The 27,896-nt window shown below is 45.9% G+C and overlaps 1 protein-coding gene across 2 annotated transcripts in view; it reads left to right on the top strand.

Annotated features, from left to right (window-relative positions):
* Positions 1-1,977: 1,977 nt before the first annotated feature.
* The window catches only part of SCAMP4 (secretory carrier membrane protein 4), an 80,662-nt gene continuing 54,743 nt past the window's right edge, over positions 1,978-27,896 (top strand). Inside the window, exon 1 of one of the 2 annotated variants that reach the window (XM_082253810.1) lies at positions 1,978-2,010. The gene's annotated coding sequence lies outside the window, so the exon portion shown is untranslated. Of the gene's footprint in view, positions 2,011-2,165; positions 2,295-27,896 lie in introns of those variants that run through there. The other variant, XM_082253809.1, reaches the window with a different exon arrangement.

Raw genomic sequence — 27,896 nt, 5'->3', positions numbered from 1 at the left:
CAATTTTGAAAAAATAACAATATTTTTCAAATTTTTTTAATATGAAACTGTCAAAAAAAAATGTAAAAATCTAATTTTTTTAACATTTTAGGCCAATTTGTTTTCTGCTACATATTTTTTGGTAAAAAAAAAATCACAATAAGTGTATTTTGGTTGGTTTATGCAAAAGTTATTGCGCTTACTAACTACGGGAAAGATTTCTGTCATTTTTATTGTTTTTTTTTTTAACTAGTAATGGCGGCGATCTACGATTTTTATTTGCGGGACTGCGACATTGTGGCGGACAGATCGGACCTCTGACTGACATTTTTGGGGGTACCAGTGACATTACTACAGTAATCAGTGCTAAAAATATGCACTGTTACTGTAAAAATAACACTGGCAGGGAAGTGGTTAACTTTATTGGTGATCAAGGGGTTAAATGTGTCCCTAGGGGCGTGATTCTAACTGTCAAGGGGCGTGGCTTGTTAGATCATAACAGAGACATACAATCCTACATAGCAGGATCGCATAGCCTCTGTCATGATCTAAGGGAGAATGACAGATGCAGGGCTGGCCCAAGACATTGTGCTGCCTGGGTCCGAGAATGAAATGCTTCCCCCCCAAAAAAAAAAAAAAAAAATTCACGCCCTCCAAGAGGCCCCCACATTCTATAGGACTATGAAAGCAGTCAGAGGGGTGTGAGTGTGTACGGAGTGACAGCAGGAGCAGGACAGAGCAGTAGACACTGGGCAGATGAGCGCACCAGGCTTTCTATTGTCTATAGTGCCACAGTGCCCTGCAGGGCTGCGGGCATGGTACAGGAGAATGCGGGGCTGTGGGCATGGTACAGGAGAATGCGGGGCAGCGGGCATGGTGCATGAGAATGCGGGGCTGCGGACATGGTACAGGAGAATGCAGGGCTGCGGGCATGGTACAGGAGAATGCAGGGCTGCGGGCATGGTACAGGAGAATGCAGGGCTGTGGGCATGGTAGAGGAGAATGCGGGTCTGCGGGCATGGTACAAGAGAATGCAGGGCTGCGGGCATGGTACAAGAGAATGCAGGGCTGCGGGCATACTACAGGAGATGCAGTGCTGTGGGCATGTACCATGCCCGCAGTACTGCATCTTCTGTAGTATGCCTGCAGCCCCGCATAATGGCAGGTAGTGTGGCTGTGGAGCAGTCTCACTTACCTCTTTCTAAAGGCGCCGCTCGGGAAAGCTAATACATGTTCGGCTATTCCCGGAAATAGCCGAACGTTTACAGGCTTTGCCGAGTGGCGGCGGCGCAGTGAGCATGCCTCTCTACGTGCCGATTGGGTCCCATGGTCGGGCCGGCCCTGGACAGACGGCTGTGTTTACATCAGCCATCTGCCTTTCTCCCTCTCCTGAGCGAGATCGCGAGTGGCCGGCGGACATCGGAGCCACCAGTCACACGCGCGGGGGTGTCAGTGAACGATCGGGGGCGGGAGCGCACACACGCTCGCCCCCTACAGGCTCGTGGGCGAGTGACGTACCCATACGTCACTTTGCCCAGGAGGGGCTGACTGCCGCAGTATATAGTCGCGCGGCAGTCGGCAAGTGGTTAAAAACAACCATAGACACATCATGCGGTTAAGAAGATGAAGTGCTGTGTCCGTCAATGAACGAAAAAGAAATTTAGTTTGGGTACACAGCGTTACGTGGCGTAATTGTCGTTGAAAGTGCGACAGCGATGAAAGCTGAAAATTGCCTTGGGCAGGGAGGGGGATGAAAGCATCCGGTATTGAAGTGGTTAAACCTTCTCACTGAAAGTAAGGTTTGTGCAGAATTTCTCAGGAAATCAGAGGAAGGATACTGAGGGGCGGAAGGATATGAGTCACTCATAGATTCTCTATCCATCCCACCATTGGAGTAGAGGGTGAGGATGCTGCGTGCCGAGTTTTAGTAAGTACCAGTAACTATCTATCGGCAGCGAGCAGTCTATGACGTTGTTGTGACACGTGTCAGCACAGAAGACCTTTTCCCGCCTTCTTCTGACGTTATAACGGGTAAGCGGTGGACCGGGGGTGTTCTGTCAGAATTCCCCTACCTCCGTGCAGCTGTTTAGCCCCCTGGTTTTTTTTTTTTTTTTTTACACCCCTTGCGGCCATTCTTTACATTACACCGTAGGCCGCCTCAGCTAGCTGCACATCACATGACCCCTCCTCCCCGCGAGGGCTGCCGGGAAATGTGGTGCGCCTCTGGCAGAACGTCTCCTCTCTCCGGCCAATCCCATCGTGCCTTGTGCAGACGGTGACGGCATGGTCCTGTGGTGCTGGAGGTCCAGGATTTGGTGAGCTCAGCAAATAACGGTGTATGGATGTGTCCATGTTATGTACTACGCGCAGAATTAGGAGCTCTGTGCATACAAGGCTTGTAATGAGCGGTGACTACAGCAGGCTGCCTTTCCTTTCCAACTTATCTGTTACAATGTTTGTTTGCTTCACATTTCCTTACTGCTTCACCTTTTTTATTTACTTGGGGTTTGTTTTGCTATGTGTGACTATAAGGAAGTATATCACCAAGTATAAATCTATACTGCTAGAGGATCATCAATGTATGCTCCTTGGACCTGATTTAGTCCCAGTTCACACATATGCGATGTCAAACATTGCATGTGACTTGGAGCGCACTGCTCTGCAAATCACATGCGATGTCTGTGCGTTGCGTATTTTGATTGTATGGCTGATTTTGCATCGTATTCGGACCAAAGTCGCAGAGGACCCATTTTATTGGGCCGCACCAGAATCGAATCGCATGGGTGTTCACACCTATGGATCCGATTCATGTCCGAATTGACAGTTCGTGTTGCCATATGCAAACTGATCTGGGGGTGTCAACCTTGTATTGACACCCCCAGCGATCCGCATATGGCAAGTGTGAACTGCCAGCGATTTGAATGCGTTTCAGGAACCCACAGTGGATTCCCAGGGTTCCTGCATTGCATATGTGTGAACCGGCCCTTTATATCTAAAGTCATGAAAATAACATTCACTAATGTACACAATATTACCAAAAGTACTGGGAAGCCTTCCTTCACACACAACTTTAGCCAGTTCAGGACCGCCAACCGCCTATATACTGCGGCAGGGCGGCCCACCTTCGCAAAATTACGTACATGTATGTGATTTTGTTCAGGGAATGTCGGGGGCACGCGCTGCTCCCGCTGTGATTGGACACAGCAGGAGAAAATCAGGGGGTCCGGCAGCCTCCGGGACCCAATCGGCGGAACGTCAGAACAGTGGTCTGCCTACGTAAACAAGGCAGAACGCTGCTCTGTCAGGGAGGAAAAGAGAGATCTTCTGTTTCAGCTTAGAATACACTTCCTTTTTTTTGGGGTGAATGGGTAGGGGTACAATGTACCCCATACTCATTCTCATGGGGGGGCGGGCTAGATCTGTGGGACCACCGCCCAGGGTTGTCGGGAAGAGGCCTTTGTCCCCATTACCTGGGAATAAGGTGCTTTCAGGTGGTTGGGGCACAGAGCCCGCCCCAAAGCTCCCCCCCCCCCATGTTTGGGGCGTGTGGCCTGGTAAGGATCAGGTATGGATTTGGAATGGGGCCCACTCCGTTATTTTATTTTGCAGCGGGGTTACCCTAAAATCCATATGAGACTGAAGGGCCTGGTATGGTCTTTGGGGGGGGAGAAACCCATGCCCTTTTTTTTTTTTTGTGAGCCTATGCAGGATGCTGTTGTGTTTTTCTGGTGCATTTCGCATGTTTTTTTTTTTTTAACATGCGTTTTGCGTTTCTGGGATGCGTCTGCTCTCATGCAGAAGAAACCAGCAAAACACAAAAAAAAAATGGGAGTGCTTCGATTCATCTCTATTTAAGCCTATGGAACCAAAAGTGCAACCTGCAGTGGGCAAAAAAAAAGCCCCTGACCCTTTCCAAAAATCTCACCAGTTGAAAACGCACAGATGTAAATGTTAACCATAGGAAATCATGTTAAGGCTTCATGTACACGGGACGTTTGCAAACCTCTCTTTAGCGCTGAAACTTGACAGCTAGTAACCGACAGTTAACCACTTAAGCCCCAGGCCTATTTCTGACACTTTTTGTTTACAAGTTAAAATCAGTATTTTTTCCTAGAAAACTACTTAGAACCCCCAAACATTATATATATATTTTTAGCAAAGACTCTGGAGAATAAAATGGCGGTCATTGCAATATTTTTTGTCACGCGGTATTTGCGCAGCGGTCTTTAAAACGCCATTTTTTTGGGAAAGATTACGAAAAATCACATTTCACTGCATTTAAAAAAAACTAAACAGTAAAGTTAGCCCATTTTTTTTGTATATTATGAAAGATGATGTCACGCTGAGTAAATAGATACCCAACATGTTGCGGTTTAAAATTGCGCACACTCGTGGAATGGCGACAAACTATGGTCAATAGAGATCTCAATAGGCAACATTTTAAAATGTTTTAATGGTTACCAGTTTAGAGTTAGAGTGTAGCTCTTTTTTTTAAACTATTGCCCACGCTCTGGCGATCGCAGCGATACCTCACATGTGTGGTTCGAACAGTGATTTCATTCGCGGCTCGACTTCTGTATACGTTTTTCTTTCGTGTGCGAGCTAACGGTGACGGGGGCGGCTAAAAAAATTTTTTTTTTTTCCTATTTATTTTATTATTTTTTTTTTTAACTTTATCACAGGTTTAAAAAAAAAAAAAAAAAAATCTGATCACTTTTATTGCTTTCACAAGCAATGTAAACATTCCTTGTGACACCAATATGCAGTGACAGGTACTCTTTACGGAGGGATCGAGGATCTAAAATATCCTAGACCCCTCCACTACACTTCCATGTATTCAAAACGCCGAAAACGGCATTTTTGAATACAGTCGTTTTTTAAATCTGCCGCCTTTTGCAGCAGAGTAACCCAGACGTGACGTCATGGACGCCGCCTCCAAGTTACGTCATCGGAGACCCGATCGAAGCCGCGCCGGCTGTTTGCTCGAGTCTCCCAGTGGGATGGGAGACCCGGGCAGAGCGGTGGCAGGCGGGGGGGGAGGAATGTCCCCTCCCGCTCACCCGGGTAATGATCGAGCGGCTCCCAAGCCACATCGGTCATTACCGACGGAAAGCCGACCGCCGGCTCTAAACCACGGTACCGGGATGGTGCCTCTAGCTAGAGGCATCACCCCGGTATAACACCGCAAAGTCAGCCGACGTACCCCTACGTCACTTTGCGGTAAGTGGTTAAAAGATTTCGTCTTGCCGTGTTTACATGCCACGTTTATGCGCATTTAGCGGTATTTGCATTTAGAAGCCTTTTTACATTGTAAAATAGTCAGAAATGTATCCCCATTGAAAACGCCTATAAACAAAATGCTTATAAACAGGACTTAATGCGTTTAGATGTGTTTGCACGCTGTTACAAGCATTTGGTGTTTCATATACCAATTCACTTCCGTCTGAACACATTAAACGCAAATGCCTCTAAAAGACTATAAATGTCTCAGTGTACATGGACAGATCAGATAACCTAGAGGTAAGTTCAGGGGTTGCTGGAAAAAACGCCCAACTGCTCCTAAACGGACATTTATCACCAACATATGAGGCCTTAATGAAAAAACGCATAGGTGTGAACCTACCTCACCACTCTTTCACTGTCCTTACAGCTTTGCCCTCACCAATCTTCCCTGACTTTACCACTTTTCTTTCTCTTACCTTACCACTATTTTCCCACCACTCTTCCCTGTCTCTAACACTTTTTCCTGCCCTTACCACTCTTCTCTGGCCTTCATTCTTCCCTGCCCCCACCATTCCATCATACCCTTACCACTAATCCCCTGCCCTTATCATACTTTCCACCACTCTTGACTTTTAGCATGTTTTCTTGCCCCCACCACACACACTCTTCCACCTTTCTCACTATTGCTCCCTGCCTCTACCACTTTTTCTCGCCTTTACCAATCTTCTCTGGCCTTCACTCTTCCCTGTCCTTCGATCCTCTTTCATGCCTCCACCACTCCATCCTGCCCTTACCAATTTTCTTTAACCCTACGACTTTTCTCTGTACTTACTAATCTTCCCCTGGATGCCTCCACCACTCCATCCTGCCCTTACCACTCTCCCCTGCCCTTACCAACTTTCTTTAACCCTACCACTTTTCTCTGCACTTACTAATCTTCCCCTGGATGGGATAACCAGCACAATCTCAGTATTTGCGGACGATACTAAGATAAGCAGGCCAATATCTTCTACACTCGACGTGGTAACCTTACAAGCAGACCTGAACAAATTAATAGGGGTGGCCAACTACATGGCAGATGAGGTTTATTGTTAAAAAATATGAAGTAGTTCACTTGGGTGTCAGAAATACGAAGGCAAGTTACTCGCTAGGGGGTGAACCTCTGGGTGAATCTAAGATGGAAAAGGACCTGGGGGTCCTAGTAGACAACAGGCTTTGCAATGGCAGGCAATGCCAAGCCGCTGCAAGCAAAGCCAACAGAATACTGGGATGTATCAAAAAGGGGATTCACTCCAGAAATAAAGAGAGAGTCCAGAGAAGGGCAGCAAAGATAATTAAGGGAATGGAGGACATCAGCTATGTGGAAAGACAAGCATTGAACTTATTCTCTGGAGAAGAGATGCTTGAGGGGGCATATAATATCAATATACAAATACCGAACTAGTGACCCTAGCATGAGGAACAAACTTTTCAGAGAATGGGAATTCAATAAGACACAATAAGTTGAACTATAGGCAAAACTTTTTTTTCGTCTTCATTTTTGGATACAGTAAGGGAGGGTTATAACCCCTGTCAGATTTTTTTTTTTTTTTTGCCATCTGTGTCCTCTTGAGGGGATTTCCCTTTACTTCTTGTCCCATAACCAAACAGGAAGTGGAAGGAAATACCTGCAAATTAAGAGAATCCCTTGCGGACCCCAGGTCACCAGAACAAGTGTCCCCATTGTACGATTTCCCCTCTATTACTTTTCTGGAGACAACTCAAAATTTGGGATTTTCTTTTACTTTTACTTTCAATGATAATGGTAAACAGGACAAATAGAGAGGGTGAATCTCCTTAACGGGGCACAGACAGCAATAACAAGTGACAGGGGTTCTAATCCATCGCCATTGTATCCAAAACGAAAAAAAAAAAAGTTTTGCCTTTTAGTTATACTTTAACCAGTTGACCTCCGGAAGGTTTTTTCCCCCTTCATGACCAGGCCATTTTTTTGCGATATAGTGTTATGTTATTTTTAACTGACAATTTCAAGGTTGTGCAATGTGGTACCTAAATAAAATTTATGTCCCATTTTTTTTTCCACAAATAGAGCTTTCTTTTGGTAGTTATTGATCACCTCTGCAGCTTTTATTTTTTGCTCTATAAACAAAAACAACAATACTTTAAAAAACAATATTTCTCTTGCGTCCTCTGACAGTCGTCACCCGATGGTATTAGCCTTCACTAATGGGTAATGGCGCACTCTGCAGGAGCAGGCTAGGCAGATAATTATCAGGTTAATACAAAAAAAACTTTTGTACCTCAGCACGCCACTAGGGGGCCATGCCACAGCCACTACCAGGAACCCAATCTGATATTACTTCAGTTTCATTCTGCCTAATGTCAGGAGCAGAGCTTTAGGTCTTTCTCTGCTGAGACCTAGCGTCTTGGCTTTCTTATATTTTTTTTTTTTTCTGAATTTCAGTGTTTTCTCTCTACACACTAGATTTTTATTTCTTCTCACTATCACTAGTTAGTCAGGGATTCCTTTCCTGGAGGACTACAAGTGACTGCAGAGCTGGGCCTTGGACTGGGTATCATAGATCCTTATGGAGTCCCAGCCTGCCAACGAGCGTCGCATGTTACTGGTACATTCAGGCCTTGCAACGACAGTTCCCCCACCATATGGGGACGAGCCAGGTGAAGCTGCGCTTCGCAGAGGATGTCTCAACCCGGATCGCCCGCGTGTTGCCAGAGTCTCTCCATGGCTGACGGCACCCCCACTTAGGGTGGGAGGTCTCCCGTTTTTGAGTGGTGTCCGCTGCTGGACTGGTGAGTACCGTACCCCCTTGTCCATGGAGTGGCTGCCACTTTAATGGTTTTCAAATTTATAGCTCTGTGTAACACAGAATCCATGTGGATTTCTGATCAGCATCCTGTTCGGGCGCCATCTTGGATGTGGGCAAAATGCCTAGTAAGGGCAGTGGCCATTTTCCCTGTGACTTTTGTCATTGACTTTCAATAGACGCCTTTTCTCTGGGCTCGAGGGCTGGCCTCTAGTGATGTGAGGTCACTTCCTCCTCCCCCATTGTTTCATCCTGTGTGACAAATGTGCTGACAAGCTGGGGATTTTTGCTTATATCTCGGCCATTATTTGACCAAATCGAATTCTTTTTTTTTTTTTTTGCTAGGGTGTTTTTTCAAGGGGCTCTTTCAGTTGGCGCAGATTGCAGGGGGGTCCCACGGGAACCGCCGATTTTAAAGGGCCAGCTTCCTTTTTTTCATTTAAGGCAAAAATGGTCTCCTGTGATAATAAATCCCCCGCAGACCTGGTGGGGAATTCGGGTACACCTGAATCCTCTCCCCTGGCACACATATCTGCTGCTCTGGCGACTTTGGCGTTCCAGGCGAATCTGCGGATGTCGGCACGCTCCTCCATAAAAAACGGCCTGTGCCCTCCCAGTCCTCTCACTCTGAACCTGAATTGGTTGCCATGGATGATGGTCCCCCTGAGGGGTCCTGGTCCTCCACGTTGAGGGAGAGGAGGAGGGGGAATCTTCCTCGGTAGCGCGGGAACGTGCTGCGATGGATGCTCTTGGGGCGTCATAACAGAAACTCTCTATCTTAACGATGAGCCAGCTCAGACAAGTGAGCAGTCCATTTTGCTCGGGTTCCGCAGACCCCAGACTGTCGGTTCAGGCATTTTTCCTGCCCGGTGGATTTTCCCGAGATTGTGAATGGCCATTTGCGGCGCATTTCGCACATGTTGGTGGTGCCTAAGCGTTTTTCCACCCACTCTCCGTTTTTCGGAGGCGGTGGACGAACGTTGGTTAGTGTCCCCAAGCAGGGATCACACGGTGTCTAGGCTGAATAAGTCCACCTTACTTGCTGGTAGGGGATTCCCAGTATTCAGGGATCCAGCTGATAGGCGCGTGGAAGCGCTTGCCCGCCACATCTATCTAGTGGTGGGTTCCCTATTGCAACCTGTGTTTTGCCTCAGTAATGGCCTCTCAGGCGCTTATGACATGGTGCAAGGGGCTTCGCAGCAGGATCAGCTCGTCCACACTGCGAGCTTCCTGGGCGACGCGGCTTTGGACGTTGCTCCGTTGGTCGCCGGTTGTCAGCGGTGGTGATTGCGATCCACCGCATTACCTGGTTAAAGTGTTGACCACGCTCCCTAAAAGACGGTGTCTGAGATCCCCTATGAGGGGGGTCGTCTTTTGGGGTAACTCTAGATGAGTTGATTGCGGGGTTCACGGGAGGTAAGAGTACTCGTCTGCCCTAGGTCACCAAGGGAGAGCTCCCCTGTACGCGGAGGGGGCCCCCCTTCCAGACTCAACATAATTGCCTTCGTGCCTTTGGGACGCAGGAGAAGGGTAAATCCTTCCGCCTTCCCGGGGGCCACGAGGAGCCGTGGTCGGGTAAGCCAAACGCCAGTCAGTCTGGTTCGGCGGCCCAATCCACCTCTTCCTAAAAGGGAAGCCCTCCCTGTTGTCAGGGTGGGGGGACGTCTGCTTTCTTTTCAGGAACCCTGGTTGTCCGGCATTCAGGATAGGTGGGTTTACAAACCAATTCGTTCAGAGAGATCGAGTTGATCTCGCCCCGCAGACGGGTTCCTCCCTTCCATTCTTCAGCTGCCCCCTGATCGTCTCAGATATCTCGTGGGGGCTGTGCACGGTTTGCTTGCACACGGAGTCATTGTACCCGTTCTTTTTTGGAAAAAGTTTTCGCGGTTTTGACTCCAACCTGTTCACGGTACCCAAGAAAGAGGGCACAGCGTGTACGATTCTGGACTGGTAGTCCCTAAACCGCTTTGTGCGGGACGTTCAGGAGGGGATCCATCCGGTCGCGGATGGCCTCGTTGAGGCCTGGGGAATTGCGACATCCATCGCCTTGCAGGATGCGCATCTCCACATCCCTATTTTCGACGGTCATCAGAGCTGCTTCCGCTTCGCGGTAAATGGGGAGCATTACAAGTTCGTGGCATTGCCTTTCGGTTTTGCTTCGGCTCCCAGGGTTTCCACCAAAGTGTTGGCTCCGGTCTAGCTTTGCTGCTCTTACGGGGCATTGCGGTCATCGTTTGCCTGGACGACCTCTTGTAAGGCCGAACTCATGTGTAACCTTGGCAAATGATCTTCTGTGGCAAATGATCTTCTGTGGTGGCGCTGGCCGCTGTCCTTGACAAGGGTTCGGTCCTTCAGACCTCTATTATGGACGTTTTTTACCACGGATGCCAGCCTATCGGGCTGGGGAGGAGTTCTGGGCACGTTTTGCGCCCAGGGGACGTGGTCGGCGGGAGAGTCTCCACTACCGATCAGCGTCTTGGAGCTCCGAGCGCTCCAGCTTTGTCTGTTCCGGTGGTCACCTCAGCTTCAGGGGTGTCCGGTGCGGGTACAGATGGACAATGCCACGGCTGTGGTGTATATCAATCACCAAGGGGGCACGTGGAGTGCCCGGGCAGCCATGGCAGTGGCCGAGATTCTGTCCTGGGCCGGATCACAGGTACCTGCGTTCTCGGCCGTTCTCATTCCGGGTGTGGAACTCTGGCAGGCGGACTATCTACGTCGCCAGACTTTGGACCGAGGGGAATGGTCCCTACTTCCGGAGGTGGTTCACCTCCTGTGCGCCCGGTAGGGGACCCCAGGCGTGGATTTGTTCGCGTCCCGTCTCCACAAAGGGGTGGTAAGGTTTGTGGCCAGGGCTCGCAATCCTCTGGCAGACGCCGCGGACGCGTTGGTGGTGCCTTGGCACCGCTATCGGCTACTGTATGCCTTTCCTCTGATTCCACTGTTTGTCTCCGCAAGTTGGCATCGGAACGGATGTCAGTCATTCTGGTGGCCTAGACGGGCCTAGACGGTCCTGCTACGTGGCCGTTGTTCAGATGGTCGTTGAACCTCGATGGCAGCTTCCGCTGCAAGGCAAACTGTCTCAAGGATCGATCTTCCATTCTGCTTTACAGTTGCTGGCTTTGTCGGCATGGCTGTTAAAAGGCCAGGTCCTGAGGTAAGAGGTCTTCCTCAGGCTGTCGTCCTTACCTTGTAAGGGGCTCGCAAAGCCACTTCAAGGAAGTTTTTTTTTTTTTTCTTTCACAGCACCTGGAAAGCGTATTTCGCTTGGTGCGAAGTGCATGGTTTTTACCCTCCTTCCTTCTCGTGGCGAAGGCCTTGGCCTTCCTGCAGGAGGGCGTGGATCAGCATCTGGTGCTGACTAAAGCCTGGGTCTGTTGTCAGCCTTGGCCGTCTTGTTTCAACGACCTTTGACGTTGCTTTCTTTGGTCCGCACCTTCATTCAAGTGGTGCGGCATTTGGCTCACTCCAAGGGGAGCTCTCTTGCTTCCAGGGGACCTGAATTTGGTTTTTGTCAGTGTTACAATAAGACCATCAGGGGGATATCTCGGTCTGTGTTGTCACAGAAAGTTGCTTTTCTGGTGGCCATCACGTCGGCTCGCAGTGTCTGAATTGGCGGCCTTGTCCTGCCGCTCTCCTTATCTAGTGCTTCATAGAGGTAAGGTGGTTCTGCGACCGAGTCAATCTTTTCTTCCCACGGTGGTTTCTTCCTTCACCTCAATGTGGATGTCGTGTTGCCTTCACTGTGCGCATGGCCCAAGCATCCTAAGGAGTTTGCTTTGCTTTCTCTTGATATAGTCCGGGCGGTCGCGGTCTAGCTGTCTGCCACGGAGTAGATTCGGCAATCTGATTCTCTATTTGTTCTTCCTGAGGGACCTCGGATGGGATCAGCCGCCTGCGCGGCGACCTTTTCTAAATGGATCAGACATGCGATTGTTCAGGCCTATCCCATCAAGGGTCAGATTCCTCCTTTCCCGGTAAAGGCTTATTCTACTCGAGCCGTTAGTGCCTCTTGGGTTTTTCCGCCATCAGGCGTCTGTGGCTCAGGTGTGCAAGACGGCGACATAGTCGTCAGTGCACACTTTCACAAAGTTTTACAAACTTGACGTTTTGGCATCTTCGGATGCTTCTTTTGACCGCAAAGTTTTGAGTGCTGCAGTTGTTTGAGGGGACATTGTTTTTAATGTCTTTCCTTGTTGGGGTGTTTTTTCTGGGTTACTGTGGGCTCAGGTTTTTACTGGCCCGGTTATTTGCATTACCTTCTTATCTGGTTGCGTTGCTTTCCCACCCCTCATACCTGCACTGCTTTGGGACGTCCCATTAGTGAAGGCTAATACCATCGGGCGGCGACTGTCAGAGGACTCGGAGTAAATAATTTTACGGTAAGCTCTTACAAAAATTCTATTTTTTTAACCTTCTGTTATGTTCTAAAACACCTCCAATAAAAAAAAAAAAAATTAAAAAATCAAGTTTCTTTAATAAATTTAGGCCAAAATGTATTCTGCTACATCTTTTTGGTAAAAAAAAATCCCAATAAGGGTTTACTGATTGGTTTGCGCAGAAGTTATTGTGCCCAAAAACTATGGGATTTCTTTATGGAATTTTTATTTATGTATTAGTAATGGCAGCAATCAGCGACTTATAGCAGGACTGCGATATTGTGGGACACAAATCGGAAACCTAACGGACACTTTTGACACTTTTTTTGGGAACCAGTGACACCACCAGTATGGTGATCAGTGCTAAAAATATGCACTGTCACTGTACTAATAACACTGGCAGGGAAGGGGTTTAAATGTGGCTAACATGTTTTACTGATGAGGCTACCGGTATTCAGGCCCTTGGGATGAGAGATGGAGGAATCCCAGGGGTAAGTCCTGCGGTTCTAACAAGACTCCCTTTTCCTTGATTCCTTTTTGTATTTTCTGCACCAGGAGGTGTTTGAATAATGGCAAGGGAAAGGGGTGCTTGCTCCCTCTCAAGGTTTTTCTTTTTCCACTTACCTCTGCTCAGGCCAATTTTGGGTAGGTGAGAAGCCCAGGGATTCTTACAGCCAGCCAAAGGTCCTGCGTAAGGCTGCCTGCCACCCCTCTTACTCGGGCTCACAGACGGGGCTCTATGTGTAGCACGGCAGCAGGGCGTTTTCTGGTCGGAAGTGACATTTTCAAGATGGCGCGGCTGGGATACGGCGGCTGTGTTGGGGGCAGATTGGTACGGCCCCTACCTCACTACCTCCCCCTTCCTTCCTCCCATATATATTGGGCTGCCCACCTTGTCAGTAGTGGTTGGCATGCTACCTTCCCTCCAGGCGGTCCTAATGGCGAAGGATCTAGCCACCTTACCAGAGGCTGCTGAACCAGGCCCCAGCCTTACTATGGTAATTGGAGGGAAGGAGGCGACTGCTTCGGGGGGGGGGGGGGGGGGCTGCTTTCCAGCATGTCTTAAGCTGACTTTTATCCCCTTCGGTCTGCTTTTCTTTCTCTTGCTCCCAGCTCACGTCATAAGAATTGGCAGAAGCAATAGATAAATCTAGAAGGAAATACTGCCGCAATTACGGCATAAAGATTCCCCCGGATACGGACAAATTATGCCACAGATGCATAAAAATAAAAAAAAAAGATGATCAGCAAAGAGACTAAGCCATTGTCAAAGAATGTTCTTGATTTCAAGAAAGAAGTAACCTCAACTCTAAAACCTCTTCAGGCATTGGGGCTGCATGATATTGGAAAAAAAGCACATTGCGATATTTTTTTTTTTCAACGATATAGATTGCGATATTGAGAGGAAATCATGGAAGTATTGCAGCAGCGCAGCCTTCTTCTGATTGTAATTGCAGATTGCACCATACAGCCAGGGTTAATGTTATTGTAGGGATTGACAGTGACAGTCAGTGTGGATTAGGCACAGTCGGGACTCAGTGGTGGCAGGAGGTAGAAGAACACAGCCTGACATGACATCCGTCCAGTCCCACAGTACTGACTCGACTCTTCACTCCAAACTGTTACAATACAAGCTTGTTTCCAGTTCTTCAGTGTGCTGCAAGCCGCTGATTGGTTACAGGGAGGAGCTGAGCTCCTCACTCTAGGATCATATTACCATCAGCTGGAGAACTAAGCTAGCTGCTTGCAGGCAGACTGAACGTCTGGGACGGATGTCGGCTCTGTTCTGCTACAACCAGTGTGAGTCATCCCGACTTCTCCCTGCCTAATGCCTATGCCTTACATTGTATCTTCTGCAATGTGAATATCGCCCACGCCCACAGCACGATAGTCGATATCACATCGACTATCGTTCAGCCATATCAGGCATCCATTACCGAGCTCAAGAATGCGGACCAGCTGTCAACATCGTCAGCTATCCCGAGGAGTGTACACCAAGAAAAGATGGGAAAACCTCCAGCTGTCCCTCTGGCGTGATTGGCTTCCTCCAACCCTGAATCGAAAGAAGGGGAGCTCCTTTTTCAAGGCACCTCAGATTCCGACGAACCAGACTGGGCAGTGCCAAAAAAGATACCTAAACACCTATTTCCAGCGGAAGAAATGGAGGAACTTCTTAAGGCTATCTACATAACCGAAGATATACAGGAGATCGAGACCACCGACTCCGTCCGTGACCGGTTATATAAAGGTCTGCAAGAGACCATAAACTAATTCTTTCTGGTCCACCAATCTCTTAAAAGAATTCTTAACAAGGAATGGGAATGTTCGGAAAACAAATTGTTCTTCCCTAAGGCTTTAAAGAGAAGATTTATTTTCGAAGAAACGGAAGGTGTCCTGGCCAAATGCCCAAAGTTGGACACATCTTTGTTCAGGGTTTCTAAAAAAAAAAAAATCAGATTTGCACTTTGAAGAAATGGGCCTTCTCAAAGACCCACTGGATAAGAAAATCGACGTGATGCCAAGGAGAGCGTGTCATATTTATTTATTTTTATTTTTTTCTTTCTGTCCTACCTGATCAGACTCCTGGCACACACTCTGTGGGCTCTTCCACACCGACTGGATCTTCTATCAAAAAGGACTAGTTTAATACCCTGCTTCACAGTCGCTGCCGTTTTAACAGCATGGTTTTTGAAGCCCCAAGCTGTTAGTCCACATTTTACATGGTTTTACAGTGAACATGCTTCACCCTAGAAAATACTCAGGAGAATTCTGACCTTTTTTGCAATCAGACCTAGATCAATATTTGGCCCAGACCATCAAGGAGCGAATCTTAGACCTTGCGATTTTATTCCAATGACCGCTAGCCTCCCATTAGTTAAGACTGTTTTATATGATGTCTCCTATGTAGCTTCTTTGCAACCACCTATGCCTCCAAAAGAATTTGTTTTTGGTTTGGTGGCCACTTCAAAGACCACTTTTTTTAACCTATCAGTGATATTCCCCCTTTTCATGCTTACTAGGTTGCTTTCATTGTTGCCCTCACCTTTTGAGACTTTTTCTGAGCTGGCAGCTTTGACTTAAAGAACTTTTTCTGGTCATAAGCAGAAATGAGGTGATGTTGAGTCCCAGAGCCCCCGTACTTCCTAAGGTCCTTTTTTTTTTTTTTTTTTTTTTTTTTTTTTTTTTTTATAGCTTTTCAACTCAATCATGACTTTGTTCTTCTGTCTCTGTTCAGCAACAGTACATGAGAGAAATCTCTCTTCACTGATTAGATGTAATTTGTGCTGTGCAGGTTTACTTTGCAGCCACTGCTTCTTGTAACAAGACACTTTTTGTCATACCTAATGTTCTCTGATATTCCAGCTTCTCATTTCACTATTTTCCAGTTGCTCAGACAGATCCTTGTTCAAGCTTATGCCCTAAAGCGATCGTAAACCGCAGCAAAAAAAAAAAAAAATAAATATTGAGCACCGGATAGTTTGTCATATGTGCTAACACTCTGATTTTTTTTTTTTTTTTCATTTTGCCATGAGGGTTCCCCTTAAAATCCATACCAGACAGAAGGGTGTAATATGGTCTTGGTGGAGGACCCCACGCGTTTTTTTGAGTCCCCCCCCCCCCTCAAGATTCATGCCAGACTCAAATGGTCTGGTATTGACGGATCAAAGTCAGATCCTGTTCATTGAAGTCGCATAGAAGTCAGACATGAAATTGTAGGGCAAAGTCAGAACAGACTTCTATGTCTGAGCAGTGTTAACCAGGCCTTAAGCCTCATTCTTATTTATAGTTGGTTATTCTAAAGTCTTGTTTGTTGTTTTTAAAGAAAAAAAAAAAACAGTTATGCTTATCTGCTCTGTGCAGTGGTTTTGCACAGAGCAGCCCAAATCCTCCGCTTCTCGTGTCTCTTGCCAGCGCTCCTAGCCCCTCCCTCCTGTCCAGTGCCCCCACAGCAAGCTGCTTGCTATGGGAGAACCTGAGCCGAGTTGCTGCTCTGTGTGACCATGCAGACATGGAACCACCGTTTGACCCCCCACCCCCCTCATTGGCTAACTGACTTTTGACAGCAGCAGGAGCCAATGGCGCCACTGCTGTGTCTCAGCTAAACAGGAGGGAGAGTCCCGGATGGCCAAGGCACTTTTGCACATCATTGGATCAAGATGGGGCTCAGGTAAATAGGAGGGGAGCTGATGCACACGGAAGGTGTTTTTTTTTTTTTTTTTTTTTTATCTTAATGCATAAAATGCATTGATTAAAAAAAATAAAAAAAAAACACCTTCTGCCTTTTTAGAACCACTTTAAACATGCATGTTTTTGAATTTTTTTTTTTTTTTATATATACAATAAAAGGTACAACTTATCTTTGTCAACAGTTTTTCTTGTCTGACTCTTCTCCTATACACCGTTCGAATATCTGCCAGTTCAGCAGGAACCGTCAGAGATTCCAACTAATAATGGACAGGCTGAATGTACCATGTTGATCGATCGATCAATTTGGGTACAACCAGCCTGCCAGATTTGCTTGTCATTGTCACTAGTGGCTGCTATAGCCTCTAGCCATAATCACTGTCTTCTCCCGGTGAGGATGGCTTCCGTAGTTGCAGGAAAGAAATTTGCACCATGTATGGCTGGCCTCCGTGCTAATGGAGCCCAGCAAATCAGAGGAATAGTATTGGCACACACTGTAGTTCTTTCTCTGTCAAGTAGCACCTAATAGATAAAGTGACTGCTTACATTGTAGTTCACTTTTGCAGTCAAATTTGAGAATCCCCCACTAGGTTTGTGTTCCCATTTACACAGCATACCAAAATTCCTTCCAGCTGTTTCTTTGGAGCAGGACTATACCTGGGACTGCAAGCTTTTTTGAGGAATTTCAGAGGGGCAAGGGGATACTTTGGAACTATTCAAACATATACCAAAACTGTAAAAGTGCAAAATACAATTGATGAACAAGCATGCTTGTAACCCTAAAAAAAAAAAGCTCCTGTCCCTTTATATAGCCCAGTGCTTTTGCCTTGGCAATTATCCCCTTCTATGCTGCACAACACCTGGCTGATCCTTCTGTTCCTTACCTCCCCTCTAAACCTACCACATTTATCATGGCTTCTGATCCCTAATAGCGTGGTCAGTTTGCACACCTCCCTCATCCAGCGTCCATGCATCTCCCCCCTCCTTCTTTCCCTGTCAGTTCCATAGTCTGTGTGAGAACCTGATTCTTTTTTCTTTATAAATGACAGGATGTTCAGATGGTTATTGGCTAGTATGAACATACTGACCCCATACACAAATATACCTACTAGGGATGCACCGAAATGAAAATTCTGGGCCGAAACTGAAACCAAAAATGCAGGATGCCCTTGGCCGAAAACCGAAAATGACTTTTTCCCCCAAATAATTTTAAAATTGATAGAACAGGGGCATACACCAAAAACAGGCAGCGACGTACACCTGTCGCTGCCACCCTGTCACAGTATATGTACTGTGACGGGTTAGCAAGTGGTTAATTTAATTACCAATGGTATTTGTATTATGCAGCATGAGGGGGTTAATGTATTGCCACTGCTGATCACTGATGCATTGGTGACCGACCAGTGGCAGTTAATTGACCCCTTTGTGCTGCATTAGTGGAACCAGTATCAGTGCAACCAGTGTTAACCACTTGCCGACTGCGCACAGTATATTTACTGCGGCAGTCGGCCCCGGCCAGGCAGAGTGACGTAGGTCTACGTCGCTACTTCCTGCCGGTCCTGTGCGCGCTCCCGCGCGTGCCCGCCGACACCGATGGCTCGATTGGGTTCAGAACCGATCAGTCATCAGGTCCAGGCCAATGATTTTTGGCCTGGACCTGTTGATCGGTCCTGCCCAATCAGATCATCCTCTAAGCCTGTGAAATGTAAACACAGGCTTAGAGGAGATGTGCCCTCCCCCCACAACGGTCTTTTTGGATCCAGCGTGAGAGGAGAGCACATCTTACTGTGAGTACTGCACCAAGCACACCCACACACAGTTAGATAGGCACATTTCACCCCCGATCGCCCCCCCGATTAACCCCTACAGCACCTGACACAACACACACTATATACAGCATATAGCAGTTACCTATATACCTGTATAAGTGTGATTTGTGAACAGGTGTAGCACTTGCGACCCCCCCCTTTTCCACTTGAATTACCCCCCACCCCCCCCTAATAAAGATTTGAGCCCCTGATCTCCCCTGACCCCCCCCTGATCACCGCTAGTTAACCCCTACACCCTCTGTCACATCAGCACTAATACAAACGCAATATACGGTGTTATTGTATATTTGTATTAGTGTCATTGTGATCAGAATTAGCGCAGGCGACTACGTTTCTGTCCCAAGGAGGTTTAGGGTCCCCGCCACCCGCCCAATAAAGATTTAATCCCCTGATCCCCCCCTGATCACCCCTACACCCCCTGCCATAACACACACCGTATACAGTATATAGCATTTTCTATATACCCGTATAAGTGTGACTTGTGACCAGGTTTAGCGCTTGCCACCGTTCCTTTTATCCTTAGGATACCCGCCAGCCCCTTCCAATAAAGATTTAAACCCCTGATCCCCCCCTGATCACATCCCGTTAACCCCTACACCCTCTGTCACATTAGCACTAATACACACATAATATACTGTTTTTACTGTATTTTGTATTAGTGGCATAGTTTAGAAGTAACCCCTTGATTACCACACACGCACGCACGCACATACACTTCCATTTCTAGTATAGTGTTTGAACAGATCAATATCTGATCTGATCAGAACTATACTAGCGCCCCCATAGTTTAGGGTTCCCAAAACGCGGTGTTTGCACGATCAGCACTGATTCCGGCCAGCACCTGCGTTTAACCCTTTCACCCAGGCAAGTGTAGTAATCAATAGATTACTGTCACTTGCAAAAAAACACAAGACACAAAACCGCTGTGTTAGCAGAGTCAGGCCTGATCCCTGCTAGCATTAGCAGTTTTTTTGGTAGCGCTTGAAATAATCTTCGACAACCAGGTGCTTTTATTACCTGTGAGTCGCATCACTGTACGGGTAAATTTAGTTACCAAAATGACCAAACGTTCGTACAGAGATGAAGAGCTTATCAGTTTTATGCTGACCGAGTCATCTGATAGCGAAGGGGAAGCTACAATGACCGAATTAGTGTCAGTATATGAACCTGATGACGGCAGCGGCTCCCTGACAGATAGCTCCGACGACAGATGGGTCCCTGTTAGACCCAGGCGTACCCGACCCCATTCTGAAGTTGTTGAGATGCAGGAATCGCAGGGTGCTCCTATGGAGCAGAGTGTGGGTACTAGTGCCGCTCATTTTTCTGGCGACCTGGCAAGCGCCAGCGGCCTAGTACAACCTGGACCTAGTACAACCAGCACTGCAGTAAGACCTGGTGACGTGGCGAGTCCCCTAAGTGCAGTTGAAGCTGGTGCGGTGGCTAGCACAAGTAGTGGCCCGCAGCCACCGCGTATTCGTAGACAGGCCCGTAGAGCCCATAGTGCCCTCCCTGATGCGCTGGCATATCCTAATTGGCAACCCACCGATACTACAGCGCCAGTACTTCCCCCCCCATTCACCGCCCAACCTGGAATCCACGTGGAGACAGCTGGTTTTACGCCCCTAAACTTTTATGAGCTGTTCTTCACGGAAGATCTTTACAGATCGATTGTGGATCAATCAAATTTATATGCACAACAGTTCATCGCCGCCAACCCAAATTCACACCTTGCCAGACAATTCGGCTGGAAACCTATAACGGTTTCCGAATTTAAGATCTTTCTGGGCCTTTCCCTCCACATGGGCATAACTAAACAGAGTGAATTGCGGCTATATTGGTCCACTAGCCCAGTTCACCATATGCGCATGTACTCTGCCTCCATGTCCAGGGGGAGATACGAGCAAATTCTGCGATTCATGCATTTCAGCGACAATGAAATCTGTCGTCCTCGGGGAGACCCTGAATACGATCGGCTCCACAAAATTCGGCCCCTCATAGACCACTTCAATCAGCGGTTTGCAGCCTTGTTTACCCCCGAACAAGTTGTCTGCGTTGACGAGTCCCTGATTAAATTTACTGGCCGCCTTGCTATGAAACAGTACCTCCCCAGCAAGCGTGCCAAGTACGGGGTCAAACTGTATAAATTGTGTGACAGGGCCACAGGCTATACAGTTAGTTTCCGGGTCTATGAGGGAAAAGATAGCTGTGTGGAGCCCCCCAACTGCCCAGACTACATAGGGAGCAGCGGTAAGATCGTTTGGGACTTGGTGTCACCCTTATCCGGAAAGGGGTACCATTTGTACGTGGACAACTTTTATACAAGCGTGCCACTATTTAGTCACCTTCTCGATTTACAAATTGGCGCATGTGGCACCGTGCGACCTAATCGCCGGGGCTTCCCCCAACGGCTTGTAAATTCCCGTCTTAGTCGGGGGGCGAGAGCCTGCTTGAAAACGGACAAATTGCTTGCGGTGAAGTGGAAGGATACACGGGATGTTTATGTTCTGTCCTCCCTTCACGCAGACACGACGATCCAAATCACTACGGCAACTGGCGTTGTGGAGAAACCCCTCTGTGTCCACGAATATAACCTTAACATGGGAGGGGTGGACCTTAACGACCAGCTTTTGGCGCCGTATTTAGTTGCCCGTAAAGCCAGACGCTGGTACAAAAAAGTGTCTGTTTACCTTTACCAATTGGCTATGCTGAACGCCTTTATCCTATACAGGGCGTCAGGACGAACTGGATCTTTCCGGGAATTCCAGGAAGAGATCATCCTTGCCTACCTGTACCCAGGAGGCATGCCTGCCCAACTTCCCCTTCCAGATGCAGTGAGCCGGCTGCATGAGGCATTTTCCTTATGTCCTCCCGAGTACCCCTACCCAAAGATACCCCCAAAAAAGATGTCGTGTCTGTAGCAGGCGCGGATTTAGGCGTGACACCCGTTATTGTCCCAAATGTCCTGACCAACCTGGTCTCTGCATCGGGGAATGTTTCGAGCGCTACCATACACTAGTGGAGTATTAGCGTAGGGTACAGCACGACACAGTGTAGGGCACACAAACACAGGGTCTCGAAAGATGTTGGATGTCCATCGACATTTTGAGAGACCCAAGCTGGAAGAGAAGATCGCAGTCCCAAATCAAGAAACAGTTAGAAAAATAAAAGGATCCAAAAACTGTTGTTGTGTCAGTAATTTTATATGTCCTTCTCCTTCCTACTGTACTTTTTTCAATGTCCTTAGTTTGTTTTTTCATTCTTTTGTGACCTGTTTCTCTTGCAGGTACTCGTCGGCTACCACGCATTGATTTTATATATTCTGACACAAACAGCGTTTGCGCTCAGCATATATGGATACCTTTGCTGATAGCAGCTGTGGTGATTTTCTGATTTCAGCACTGCAGTTAAAATCCTATTTTGGTATACGTGGATAGCGCCGTGTATACCCATCATTAAATTCAGTGGGTGGTTGTTTGGGCGGTTAATGATGAGAATCCAAAAACTTTTGTTGTGTCAGTCATTTTATATGTCCTACTCTTCCTACTGTACTTTTTTTTAATGTCCTTTGTTTTTTCATTCTTTTGTGACCTGTTTCTCTAGCAGGTACTCGTCGGCTACCACGCATTGATTTTATATATTCTGACACAAACAGTGTTTGCGCTCAGCATATATGGATACCTTTGCTGATAGCAGCTGTGGTGATTTTCTGATTTCAGCACTGCAGTTAAAATCCTATTTTGGTATACGTGGATAGTGCCGTGTATACCCATCATTAAATTCAGTGGGTGGTTGTTTGGGCGGTTAATGATGAGAATCCAAAAACTTTTGTTGTGTCAGTCATTTTATATGTCCTACTCTTCCTACTGTACTTTTTTTTAATGTCCTTTGTTTTTTCATTCTTTTGTGACCTGTTTCTCTAGCAGGTACTCGTCGGCTACCACGCATTGATTTTATATATTCTGACACAAACAGTGTTTGCGCTCAGCATATATGGATACCTTTGCTGATAGCAGCTGTGGTGATTTTCTGATTTCAGCACTGCAGTTAAAATCCTATTTTGGTATACGTGGATAGTGTCGTGTATACCCATCATTAAATTCAGTGGGTGGTTGTTTGGGCGGTTAATGATGAGTAATACTACGCATTATTCCTGTGCTGATTTCTGATAGGTTCTCTTTTTTTCCGTTCAGCCCACAGGCTGCATGAAAAAAAAAAAAAACCTATATGCCAAACAAGGACCAGCAATGTACTGGTACGTTGCTGGACTTTGAGTGGTTATACCAGGATGATGCCTGCAGATTTAGGCATCATCTTGGTATCGTTTTTTACAGCCAGCGGTCGGCTTACATGTAAAAGCAATGCTAGCAGGTAATTGGCCGCTAGACTGCTTTTACATGCAGTGGGAGGGGCCTCCCCCCCCCCCCCCCACCGCCGCCTTCCGCAGCCTTCCGTGGTTTTTCTCGGGCTCTCCTGTCCCACCGGTTAACCCGAGAGTGCAGCCGGTGGTTCAATTGTCTAACCATAGAGCTAATTGGAGATGAGAATGGCTCCAATCATCTCTATGGCCTAAGATGCCGGAGGCTACGAGCATTTCATGACTTCTGTTTCGCCAGAAATAAGCAGGGCCATTGGGAAATTGGGAAAGTATTTTATCACACCAATTTTGGTGTGGTCAGATGCGTTAAGGTCAGAGGAGAGATCTAGAGTCTAAAAGACCCCAATTTTTTTAAAAAAGAGTACCTGTCACCACAGATTGCTATCATGGGGGATATTTAAATGTGGTGCTTGCGCGCAATGGCGCACGCAAGCGGTGGTCTAGTGTCATATGTAAACCGCAATTGCAGCATGCATGTGAGGTATCGCCGCGATCGCCAGATCGAGTGCAGTAATTCTTGCAGTAGACCTCCTCTGTAAGTCTAACGTGGTAACCTGTAGAGACTTTTAAAGGTTTTTAAAAATGTACGTATGTTTTTGCCGCTGCGCAGGCATGCGCAATTTTTAAAGCATGTCATGTTAGGTGTCTATGAACTCGGCATAAGATCATCTTTTAAATTTTACCAAAAAAATTGGAATTATATAGTGTATTTGTGCAATAAATTAAAAAAAAATGTATTTTTTTCGCAAAAATTGCGTTTGGAAAATCTGTGCGCAAATACCGTGTGACAAAAAAATTTGCAACATCCACCATTTTATTCTATAGGGCCTCTGCTTTAAAAAAATATATAATGTTTGGGGGTTCAAAGTAATTTTCTAGTAAAAAAAAAATATTTTTTCATGTAAACAAAAAGGCACAGAAAAGGCTTGATTTTCAAGTGGTTAGAAGAGTGGGTGATGTGTGGCTAAGATTGAGCATAAAATGCCGGGACAGTTCAAACACCCCCCAAATGACCCCTTTTTGAAAAGTAGACACCCAAAGCTTTTTTCTGAGAGGCATGGTGAGTCCATGGAGTATTTTATATTTTGCCACAAGTTTCGGGAAAATTATTATTTTTTTTGTTGTTGTTTTTTTACAGAAAGTTGTCACTAAATGATATATTGCTCATGCATGCCATGGGAATATGTGAAATGACACCCCAAAATACATTCTTTTGCTTCTCCTGAGTACAGGGATACCCCATGTGTGAGACTTTTTGGGAGCCTAGCTGTGTACGCGACCCCGACAACCAGTCCACATCTTCAGGTTTTCTAATGGCGTAAATTGCTGATTTTACCCCTGACTACCTGTCAGAGTTTCAGAGGCCCTGAAATTTCAAGATAGCACAAAACCCCCCCAAATGACCCCATTTTGCAAAGTAGACACTCCAAGCTACTGGCTGAGAAGCATGGTGAGTCCATGGAATAGTTTATATTTTGCCACAAGTTTCGGGAAAAATTTTTTTTTTTATTTTTTTTTACACAAAGTTGTCAGTAAATGATATATTGCTCACACATGCCATGGGTTTATGTGAAATGACACCCCAAAATACATTCTGCTGCTTCTCCTGAGTACAATGATACCCCATGTGTGAGACTTTTTGCCAGTCTAGCCGCGTACAGGACCCGGAAAACCAATGCGCACCTTTTGGCTTTCCAAGGGCGTAAATTGTTGATCTCACTCCTTACTACCTATCACACTTTTGAAGTCCATAAAAAGCCAAGATGGCACAAAACCCCCCCAAATTACCCCATTTTGCAAAGTAGACACTCCAATCTATTTGCTGAGAGGCATGGTGAGTATTTTGCAGCTCTAATTTTTTTTGGAAAATGAAGAAAAAACAGGAAAATGCATTTTTTTTCCTCTTTTTTCAATTTCCAAAGCTTTGTGACAAAAAGTGAGATCTGCAAAATACTCAACATGCCTCTCTGCAAATAGCTCAGGTTGTCTACTTTCCGAAAAGGGGTCATTTGGGGGGGGGGTTGTGCTGTCTTGGCATTTCATGGCCTCCAAAACTGTGATAGGTAGTCAGGAGTGAAATCAACAATTTACGCCCTTGGAAAGCCTGAAAGTGGAGGTTGGTTTTCGGGGTCCTGTACTCGGTAGGACTGCAAAAAAGTCTCACACATGGGGTATCCCTGTACTCAGGAGAAGCAGCAGAATGTATTTTGGGGTGTCAGTTCACATATACCCATGGCATGTGTGAGCAATATATCATTTACTGACAACTTTGTGTAAAAAAAACAAAAAAAAAAAAAATAATAATATATTTCCCGGAACTTGTGGCAAAATATAAAATATTCCATGGACTCACCATGCCTCTCAGCAAATAGCTTGGGGTGTCTACTTTCCAAAATGGGGTCATTTGGGGGGGTTTTGTGCTATCTTGGAATTTTAGGGCCTCCGAAACTGTGATAGGTAGTCAGGAGTGAAATCAACAATTTACGCCCTTGGAAAGCCTGAAAGTGGAGGTTGGTTTTCGGGGTCCTGTACTCGGCTAGACTGCAAAAAAGTCTCACACATGGGGTATCCCTGTACTCAGGAGAAGCAGCAGAATGTATTTTGGGGTGTCAGTTCACATATACCCATGGCATGTGTGAGCAATATATCATTTACTGACAACTTTGTGTAAAAAAAAAAAAAAAAAAATATATATATATATTTCCCGGAACTTGTGGCAAAATATAAAATATTCCATGGACTCACCATGCCTCTCAGCAAATAGCTTGGGGTGTCTACTTTCCAAAATGGGGTCATTTGGGGGGGTTTTGTGCTATCTTGGAATTTTAGGGCCTGCGAAACTGTGACAGGTAGTGCAGAGATGACATGAACAATTTACGCCATTAGAAAACCTGAGAGTGTTGATTGGCTTTTGCGGTCCTGTACACAGCTAGGCTCCCAAAAAGTCTCACACATGGGGTATCCCCATACTCAGGAGAAGCAGCAGAATGTATTTTGGGGTGTCATTCCACATATACCCATGTCATGTGTGAGAAATTTATCTTTTAGTGACAACGTTGTGTAAAAAAAAAAAATTAAAAAAAAAAATTGTAATTTTCACAAAACTTGTGGCAAAATATAAAATATTCCATGGACTCACCATGCCTCTCAGCAAACAGCTTGGGGTGTCTACTTTCCAAAATGGGGTCATTTGGGGGGGTTTTGTGGTATCTTGACATTTCAGGGCCTCCTAAACCGTTAGAGGTAGTGAGAAAATGCAATGAAAAATGTACGCCCTTTGAAATTCTGATGGTGGTGATTTGTTTTTGGGGACCCCTACACAGCTAGGCTCCCAAAAAGTCCCACATATGTGGTATCCCTGTACTCAGGAGAAGCAGCAGAATATATTTTGGGGTGTAATTACACATATACCCATGGCATGTGTGAGCAATATATCATTTCAATGACAACTTTGTGTAAAAAAAAAAAAAAAAAAAATTTTTTTTAGTCATTTTTCAAACACCTGTGACAAAAAAATGAAATATTCAATGAGCTCAACATGCCTGTCAGGACATTCCTTAGGATGTCTACTTTCCAAAAAGTGGTAGTTTGGGGGGGTTTTGTACTGCCCCGCCATTTTAGCACTTCATGAAATGAGATAGGCAGTCAGAAATTAAAGCTGCGTAAATTTCACTATTTACACCATAGTTTGTAGACGCTATAACTTTTGCGCAAACCAATAAAAATACGCTCATTGATTTTTTTTTTTGTCAAAGACATGTAGCTAAATATATTTTGGCAAAAAAAAATGACATAAATTGAGTATATTGGATATTTTTTAAAAGACAAAGTTGAAAATGTCATTTTTGTGCAAAATTTTCGCTCTTTTTTTATTAATATCGCAAAAAATAAAAAGCGCAGAGGCGATCAAATACCACCAAAAGAAAGCTCTGTTTGTGAGAAAAAAAGGACGTAAATTTCGTTTAGGTACAGAATTGCATGACCGAGCAATTATCAGTTAAAGTCACGAAGTGCAAAGTTGAAAAAAGGGGTCTGGTCTTTAAGCTGCAAAATCCTCCGGTGGGAAAGTGGTTAACACTGATACTGGTTGCACTAATGCAGCACAAAGGGGTTAATTAACTGCCACTGGTCGGTCACCAATGCATCAGTGACCAGCAGTGGCAATACATTAACCCCCTCATGCTGCATAATACTAGATACCATTGGAAAGCTCGCCTCAGCTACCCCCCCTCCCCCACTGCCTCAGCATCCCTCTCAGCAGTACACCGCCCCCCCCCCCCCCGCCTCAGCGTCCCTCTCGGCAGTACACCCCCCCTGCCTCAGCGTCCCTCCCCACCCCAAGGATGCAATCTCCTTACTCTTACTCTTTAATATCGGCATCTTTAACCCATTTTTGCCTGAAATGGAAGAAGCCCATTTTCGGCCGAAAATTTTACTAATGCAGGCTCAGAAGTCCTTAAATATTTTATCAGTGCATCCCACATTGGCTTAACCCTTTATCTGTGCTGCACAATAGATCAGTGACATTTTTATCATCTGGAAAAGCAGCCTGTCTTTGACATATTTGCACCGAAATTTCGCCAGCCAAAACATTTTGGCCGAAAATTGTGTTATCGGCATTTTGCAGATAAGAGAGAGAGGTGCCGAAAATGTACCCAGTTTTGCCGTGATTTTACCATGATTTTACTGTGCATATGTTGTGTATTTCATAGGTCATGTGACTCAAAAACAGCATAAATAATCTAACCGGTGAGTTATTAATGCGGTCCTGTTGCATTTTCAATGCATTTCAACAGGGAGTGCATTTTTGGTGTTATTTTTTTTTTTTTTTTTTAACTGTCCAAAAATGCAGTAAGCAGGATATTTAACACCACTCTTACCAGAATTTAAAGGGATACATTTTTCTTGAGCTTTTTTTGTGCTAAAGGTGCCAATAATGGCTGACAATAAAATCATATTTAAATTTGTGATTTTAAAAAGACATATATATTATAATAATAATATTTATTTTTAACTCTTATTTTCAGTTTTTGGTTGGCCAAGTGCATCTTGCATTTTCGGTTTTGGCTCCAAAATTTCCATTTGGTGCGAAAACCTATAT

Source organism: Pelophylax lessonae, assembly GCF_965119305.1.
Source record: "Pelophylax lessonae genome assembly, chromosome: 1".
NCBI lineage: Eukaryota > Metazoa > Chordata > Amphibia > Anura > Ranidae > Pelophylax > Pelophylax lessonae.
The sequence above is the reverse complement of the archived record's forward strand: the minus strand, read 5'-3'. Positions and strand labels throughout refer to the sequence as shown.